Here is a 7,500-nt window from a genome sequence, read left to right as displayed (position 1 = left end):
CTAGACTAACTAGACTACAGTACTAAACTACAGTACTAGACTAACTAGACTACAGCACTAGACTACAGTACTAGACTACAGTACTGGACTAACTAGACTACAGCACTAGACTACAGTACTAGACTACAGTACTAGACTACAGTACGAGACTAACTAGACTACAGTACTAGACTAACTAGACTACAGTACGAGACTAACTAGACTACAGTACTAGACTAACTAAACTACAGTACTAGACTAACTAGAATACAGAACTAGACTAACTAGACTACAGTACTAGACTACAGTGCCAGACTAACTAGACTACAGTACTAGACTAACTAGACTACAGTACTAGACTAGCTAGACTACAGTACTAGACTAACTAAACTACAGTACTAGACTACAGTACTAGACTAACTAGACTACAGTACTGGACTAACTAGACTATAGCACTAGACTAACTAGACTACAGTACTTGACTACAGTACTAGACTAACAAGACTACAGTACTTGACTAACTAGACTACAGTACTAGACTAACTAAACTACATTTCCAGACTAACTAGACTACAGTACTAGACTAACTAGACTACAATACTAGACTACAGTACTAGACTAACTCGACTACAGTACTAGACTAACTAGACTACAGTACTAGACTACAGTACTAGACTAACTAGACTACAGTACTAGACTACAGTACTAGACTACAGTACTAGACTAACTAGACTACAGTACTAGACTACTGTACTAGACTACAGTACTAGACTAACTAGACTACAGTACTAGACTACAGTACTAGACTACAGTACTTGACTAACTAGACTACAGTACTAGACTAACTAAACTACATTTCCAGACTAACTAGACTACAGTACTAGACTAACTAGACGACAGTACTAGACTAACTAGACTACAGTACTAGACTACAGTACTAGACTAGAGTACTAGACTAACTAGACTACAGTACTAGACTACAATACTAGACTACAGTACTAGACTAACTAGACTACAGTACTAGACTAACTAGACTTCAATACTAGACTAACTAGACTACAGTACGAGACTAACTAGACTACAGTACTAGACTAACTAGACTACAGTACCAGACTAACTAGACTACAGTACTAGACTACAGTACTAGACCAACTAGTCTACAGTACTAGACTAACTAGACTACATTACTAGACTAACTAGACTACAGTACTAGACTACAGTACCAGATTAACTAGACTACAGTACCAGAAAAACTAGACTACAGTACGAGACTACAGTACGAGACTAACTAGACTACAGTACTAGACTAACTAGACTACAGTACTAGACTACAGTACTAGACTACAGTACCAGACTAACTAGACTACAGTACTAGACTAACTAGACTACAGTACTAGACTACAGTACTAGACTAACTAGACTACAGTACCAGACTAACTAGACTACAGTATGAGACTAACTAGACTACAGTACTAGACTAACTAGACTACAGTACTAGACTAACTAGACTAACTAGACTACAGTACTAGACTACAGTACCAGATTAACTAGACTACAGTATGAGACGTACTAGACTAACTAGACTACAGTACTAGACTAACTAGACTAACTAGACTACAGTACTAGACTACAGTACTACACTAACTAGACTACATTACCAGACTAACTAGACTACAGTACTACACTAACTAGACTACATTACCAGACTAACTAGACTACAGTACTACACTAACTAGACTACAGTACTGGACTAACTAGACTACAGTACTAGACTAACTAGACTACCGCACTAGACTAACTAGACTACAGTACTAGACTAACTAGACTACAGTACTAGACTACAGTACTAGACTAACTAGACTACAGTACTAGACTAACTAGACTACAGTACTAGACTAACTAGACTACAGTACTAGACTAACTAGACTACAGTACTAGACTACAGTACTAGACTAACTAGACTACAGTACTAGACTAACTAGACTACCGCACTAGACTACAGTACTAGACTAACTAGACTACAGTACTAGACTAACTAGACTACAGTACTAGTCTAACTAGACTACAGTACAAGACTAGCTAGACTACAGTACTAGACTAACTAGACTACAGTACTAGACTAACTAGACTACAGTACTGGACTAACTAGACTACAGTACTAGACTAACTAGACTACAGTACTAGACTACAGTACTAGACTAACTAGACTACAGTACTAGACTAACTAGACTACAGTACTAGACTACAGTACTAGACTACAGTACTAGACTACAGTACTAGACTAAATAGACTACAGTACTAGACTAACTAGACTACAGTACTAGACTACAGTACTAGACTAACTATACTACAGTACTAGACTAACTAGACTACAGTACTAGACTACAGTACTAGACTAACTAGACTACAGTACTAGACTAACTAGACTACAGTACTAGACTACAGTACTAGACTACAGTACTAGACTACAGTACTAGACTAAATAGACTACAGTACTAGACTAACTAGACTACAGTACTAGACTACAGTACTAGACTACAGTACTAGACTAACTAGACTACAGTACTAGACTAACTAGACTACAGTACTAGACTACAGTACTAGACTAACTAGACTACAGTAATAGACTAACTAGACTACAGTACTAGACTAACTAGACTACAGTACTAGACTACAGTACTAGACTAACTAGACTACAGTACTAGACTAACTAGACTACAGTACTAGACTAACTAGACTACAGTACTAGACTCCAGTACTAGACTACAGTACTAGACTAACTCGACTACAGTACTAGACTAACTAGACTACAGTACTAGACTAACTAGACTACAGTACCAGACTAACTAGACTACAGTACTAGACAAACTAGACTACAGTACTAGACTAACTAGACTATAGTACTAGACTACAGTACTAGACTACAGTACTAGACTACAGTACTAGACTACAGTACTAGACTAACTAGACTACAGTACTAGACTAACTAGACTACAGTACTAGACTACAGTACTAGACTACAGTACTAGACTAACTAGACTACAGTACTAGACTAACTAGACTACAGTACTAGACTACAGTACTAGACTAACTAGACTACAGTACTAGACTAACTAGACTACAGTACTAGACTAACTAGACTACAGTACTAGACTAACTAGACTACAGTACTAGACTAACTAGACTACAGTACTAGACTACAGTACTAGACTAACTAGACTACAGTACTAGACTAACTAGACTACAGTACTAGACTAACTAGACTACAGTACTAGACTCCAGTACTAGACTACAGTACTAGACTAACTCGACTACAGTACTAGACTAACTAGACTACAGTACTAGACTAACTAGACTACAGTACCAGACTAACTAGACTACAGTACTAGACAAACTAGACTACAGTACTAGACTAACTAGACTATAGTACTAGACTACAGTACTAGACTACAGTACTAGACTACAGTACTAGACTACAGTACTAGACTAACTAGACTACAGTACTAGACTAACTAGACTACAGTACTAGACTACAGTACTAGACTACAGTACTAGACTAACTAGACTACAGTACTAGACTAACTAGACTACAGTACTAGACTACAGTACTAGACTAACTAGACTACAGTACTAGACTAACTAGACTACAGTACTAGACTAACTAGACTACAGTACTAGACTAACTAGACTACAGTACTAGACTAACTAGACTACAGTACTAGACTAACTAGACTACAGTACTAGACTAACTAGACTACAGTACTAGACTAACTAGACTACAGTACTAGACTACAGTACTAGACTATAGTACTAGACTAACTAGACTACAGTACTAGACTACAGTACTAGACTACAGTACTAGACTAACTAGACTACAGTACTAGACTAACTAGACTACAGTACTAGACTACAGTACCAGACTAACTAGACTACAGTACTAGACTAACTAGACTACAGTACTAGACTAACTAGACTACAGCGTTGAACAGGTAACAGCAGAGCTAACACTACACCATACTGATGCAGAGACCCCTCTTCCTCTCATTTTTTGCTCATTTATTTCCCCCTCTTCCTGTTATTAACTTGTTGTCTCTCTCTCTTGTGGTTTTGTGTTGTTGTGTCCTGGTGAGTCTTCCCACTGCCAGAAGGCAGAGGGCTTTGTACCGCAGCACAGATGGGAGTAGGAACATACACAATCTGATATTTAATGGCATTTTCTCCTGCTCCACCTCAAACGCTGGCATCTCATTAAAAACTCTCCACATGGTTGTGTCAGCGAAAATAGAAAGAGTGATAGTGTGAGAGACAGAGACAGACAGAGAGAGAGAGAGAGAAGGAGAGAGAGAGAGAGAGAGAGAGAGAGAGAGACAGAAAGACAGAGAGAGACAGAGAGAGAGACAGAGAGAGACAGAGAGACAGAGAAAGACAGAGACAGACAAAGAGAGAGACAGAGAGAGAGAGAGACATAAAGAGAGACAGAGAGAGAGAGAGAGAGAGAGAGACAGAGAGAGACAGAGAGAGAGACAGAGACAAAGAGAGAGAGAGACAGATAGACAGAGAGAGACAAAGAGAGAAAGAGAGAGACAGAGAAAGACAGAGAGATCACAATTAGACCCAGCAGCACAATTAGACCCAACCAAATCATGAGAAAACAAAAAGATAATTACTTGACACATTGGAAAGAATTAACAAAAAAACTGAGCAAACTAGAATGCTATTTGGCCCTAAACAGAGAGTACACAGTGGCAGAATACCTGACCAAAATTAAAGAAAGCTTTGACTATGTACAGACTCAGCGAGCATAGCCTTGCTATTGAGAAAGGCCGCCGTAGGCAGACATGGCTCTCAAGAGAAGACAGGCTATATGCTCACTGCCCACAAAATGAGGTGGAAACTGAGCTGCACTTCCTAACCTCCTGCCCAACGTATGACCATATTAGAGAAACCTATTTCCCTCAGATTACACAGATCCACAAAGATTTCGAAAACAAATTCAATAGATAAACTCTCATATCTACTGGGTGAAATTCCACAGTGTGCCATCAGAGCAGCAAGATTTGTGACCTGTTGCCACGAGAAAAGGGCAACCAGTGAAGAACAAACACCATTGTAAATACAACCCATATCTATGCTTATTTATTTTATCTTGTGTCCTTTACCATTTGTACTTTGTTAAAACACTGTATATATATATAATATGACATTTGTAATGTCTTTATTGTTTTTAAACTTCTGTATGTGTAATGTTTACTGTTAATTTTATTGTTTATTTCACTTTATATATTATCTACCTCACTTGCTTTGGCAATGTTAACACATGTTACCCATGCCAATAAAGCCCCTTGAATTGAATTGAATTGAGAGAGAGAGAGAGAGAGAGAGAGAGAGAGAGAGAGAGCGAGAGAGAGAGAGCGAGAGAGAGCGAGAGAGAGCGAGCGAGAGAGAGCGAGAGAGAGAGAGAGAGAGAGAGAGAGAGACAGTGAAAGATAGGACCTTCCTCCCTACATCCGTACCTCTCTCCTCACTTCCTCCTCCTCCTCCACCCCTCCCTCCCTCCACCTTTCCTTCCATCCTTCCTCTACCCCTCCCCCTCCCTCCCCCTCCCTCCCTCCACCCCTCCGCCCCTCCCTCCCCTCCCCCTCCCTCCCTCCCCTACCGCTCCCTCCCTCCCCCTCCCCTACCGCTCCCTCCCCTCCCCCCTCCCTCCCTCTACCCCTCCCCCCTCCCTCCCTCTACCCCTCCCTCCCCTCCTCTACCCCTCCCACTACCCCTCCTCTCCATCTCACCATCCATCCACTCCTTGTTTCTGGAGTTCTGAGATGCCGAAGGACAGCGCTCCCATGAAGTCGTTCCTGCTGGTCATATCCCAGTCCCAGATCTCCACCGACAGACGCCGGTCCTTATCAGAATCCTTCAGGGGACTATAGACCAGGGAGGAGAGAGGGAGGGGAAGGGAGGGGAGGAGAGGGAGGAGAGGGAGGAGGGGAGGGGGAGGGAGGGAGAGGGGGAGGGAGGTGGAGAGGGGAAGGGGAGGGAGGAGAAGAGAGGGAGGAGAGGGAGGGAGGAGGAGGAGAGGGAGGGGAGAGGGGGAGGAGGAGGAGAGGGAGGAGAGGGGGGAGGGAGGGAGAGGGAGGGAGGGGGGGAGGGAGGTGGGGAGGGGAAGGGAGGAGAGGGAGGGGAGGGAGGGAAGGGAGGAGAGGAGAGGGAGGAGGGGGGAGGGGAGGAGAGGGAGGAGAGGGAGGGAAGGGAGGAGAGGAGAGGGAGGGAGGGGGAGGGGGAGGGAGGAGAGGAGAGGAGGAGGGAGGTGGAGAGGGGAAGGGGAGGGAGGAGAGGAGAGGGGGAGGGAGAGGGGAGGGAGGAGAGGAGAGGGAGGGAGAGGGGGAGGGAGGTGGGGAGGGGAAGGGAGGGAGAGGGAGGAGGGGGGGGAAGGGAGGAGAGGAGAGTGAGGAGAGGGGGGAGGGAGGTGGGGAGGGGGAAGGGAGGGAGAGGAGAGAGGGAGGGGAAGGGAGGAGAGGGAGGGGGAGGAGGGGGGAGGGAGGGAGAGGAGAGGGAGGAGAGAGGGAGGGGAAGGGAGGGAGAGGAGAGGGAGGAGAGGGGGAGGGGGAGGGAGGGGAGGAGAGGAGGAGGGAGGTGGAGAGGGGAAGGGGAGGGAGGGAGGAGAGGAGAGGGAGGAGAGGGGGAGGGAGGAGAGGAGAGGGAGGAGAGGGGGAGGGGGAGGGAGGAGAGGGGGAGGGAGGTGGGGAGGGGAAGGGAGGAGAGGGGGAGGGAGGGGGGAACAGAAGAGGGAGGGGAAGGGAGGAGGGGGGGGAGGGGAAGAGGGAGGGAGGGAGGGAGGGAGGGAGGGAGGGAGGGAGGGAGGGAGGGAGGGAGGGAGGGAGGGAGGGAGGGAGGGAGGGAGGGAGGGAGGGAGGGAGGGAGGGAGGGAGGGAGGGAGGGAGGGAGGGAGGGAGGGAGGGAGTAGAGAACACTCATTAAGTCATCTTCCAGTCATTTAGTTCAGAACTGTCTCTCGGAAGTGGAAGATCTTGTGTTTTAAAATATATCCTCAATGTGAAGGTTTCATACCTCTTTAACACAGATAGTGTACAGTTCAGAACCTCTTTAACACAGATAGTGTAAAACGTAGTGTCAACTGAACATACAATTTGAAAGTTTCGTTCCAGGTAGGGTTGAGGTTTCCCTTGATGGTCTTGGTCTTCTGCTTGGTGTCACTCTTGGGGTCGGGGATGAGTTTGAGCTTCACGTAGGGGTCAGACAGACCGTTTGGATCCATGGGCACCAGGTTACAGGCTTCATGGACTGGAGAGGAGAGGAGAGGAACGAGAGTGAGGAGGGAGAAGGAGGGGAGAAGGGAGAGAAGGAGGAAAGGAGGAGGGAGAGGATAGGAAGGAGGGAGAGAGACAATAGGTTAGGAGCCTCCTGGATGAGAGAGATTAGCTTAATCAGGTGTATTAGGAGCAAAACCCTGCACAGCCAGGAGGGTTGACCAGACCAGATGTAAGGAGGTCAGGGTTCACCAGA

General features: G+C 45.1%; 1 pseudogene; it reads right to left on the bottom strand.

Annotated features, from left to right (window-relative positions):
- Positions 1 to 7,500, bottom strand: part of LOC135553796 (protein kinase C beta type-like) — a 115,834-nt pseudogene that overhangs the window by 23,535 nt on the left and 84,799 nt on the right.

This window comes from Oncorhynchus masou, chromosome 14 (genome assembly GCF_036934945.1).
Source record: "Oncorhynchus masou masou isolate Uvic2021 chromosome 14, UVic_Omas_1.1, whole genome shotgun sequence".
NCBI classification, from domain to species: domain Eukaryota; kingdom Metazoa; phylum Chordata; class Actinopteri; order Salmoniformes; family Salmonidae; genus Oncorhynchus; species Oncorhynchus masou.
This window is presented reverse-complemented; position numbering and strand designations above follow the sequence as displayed.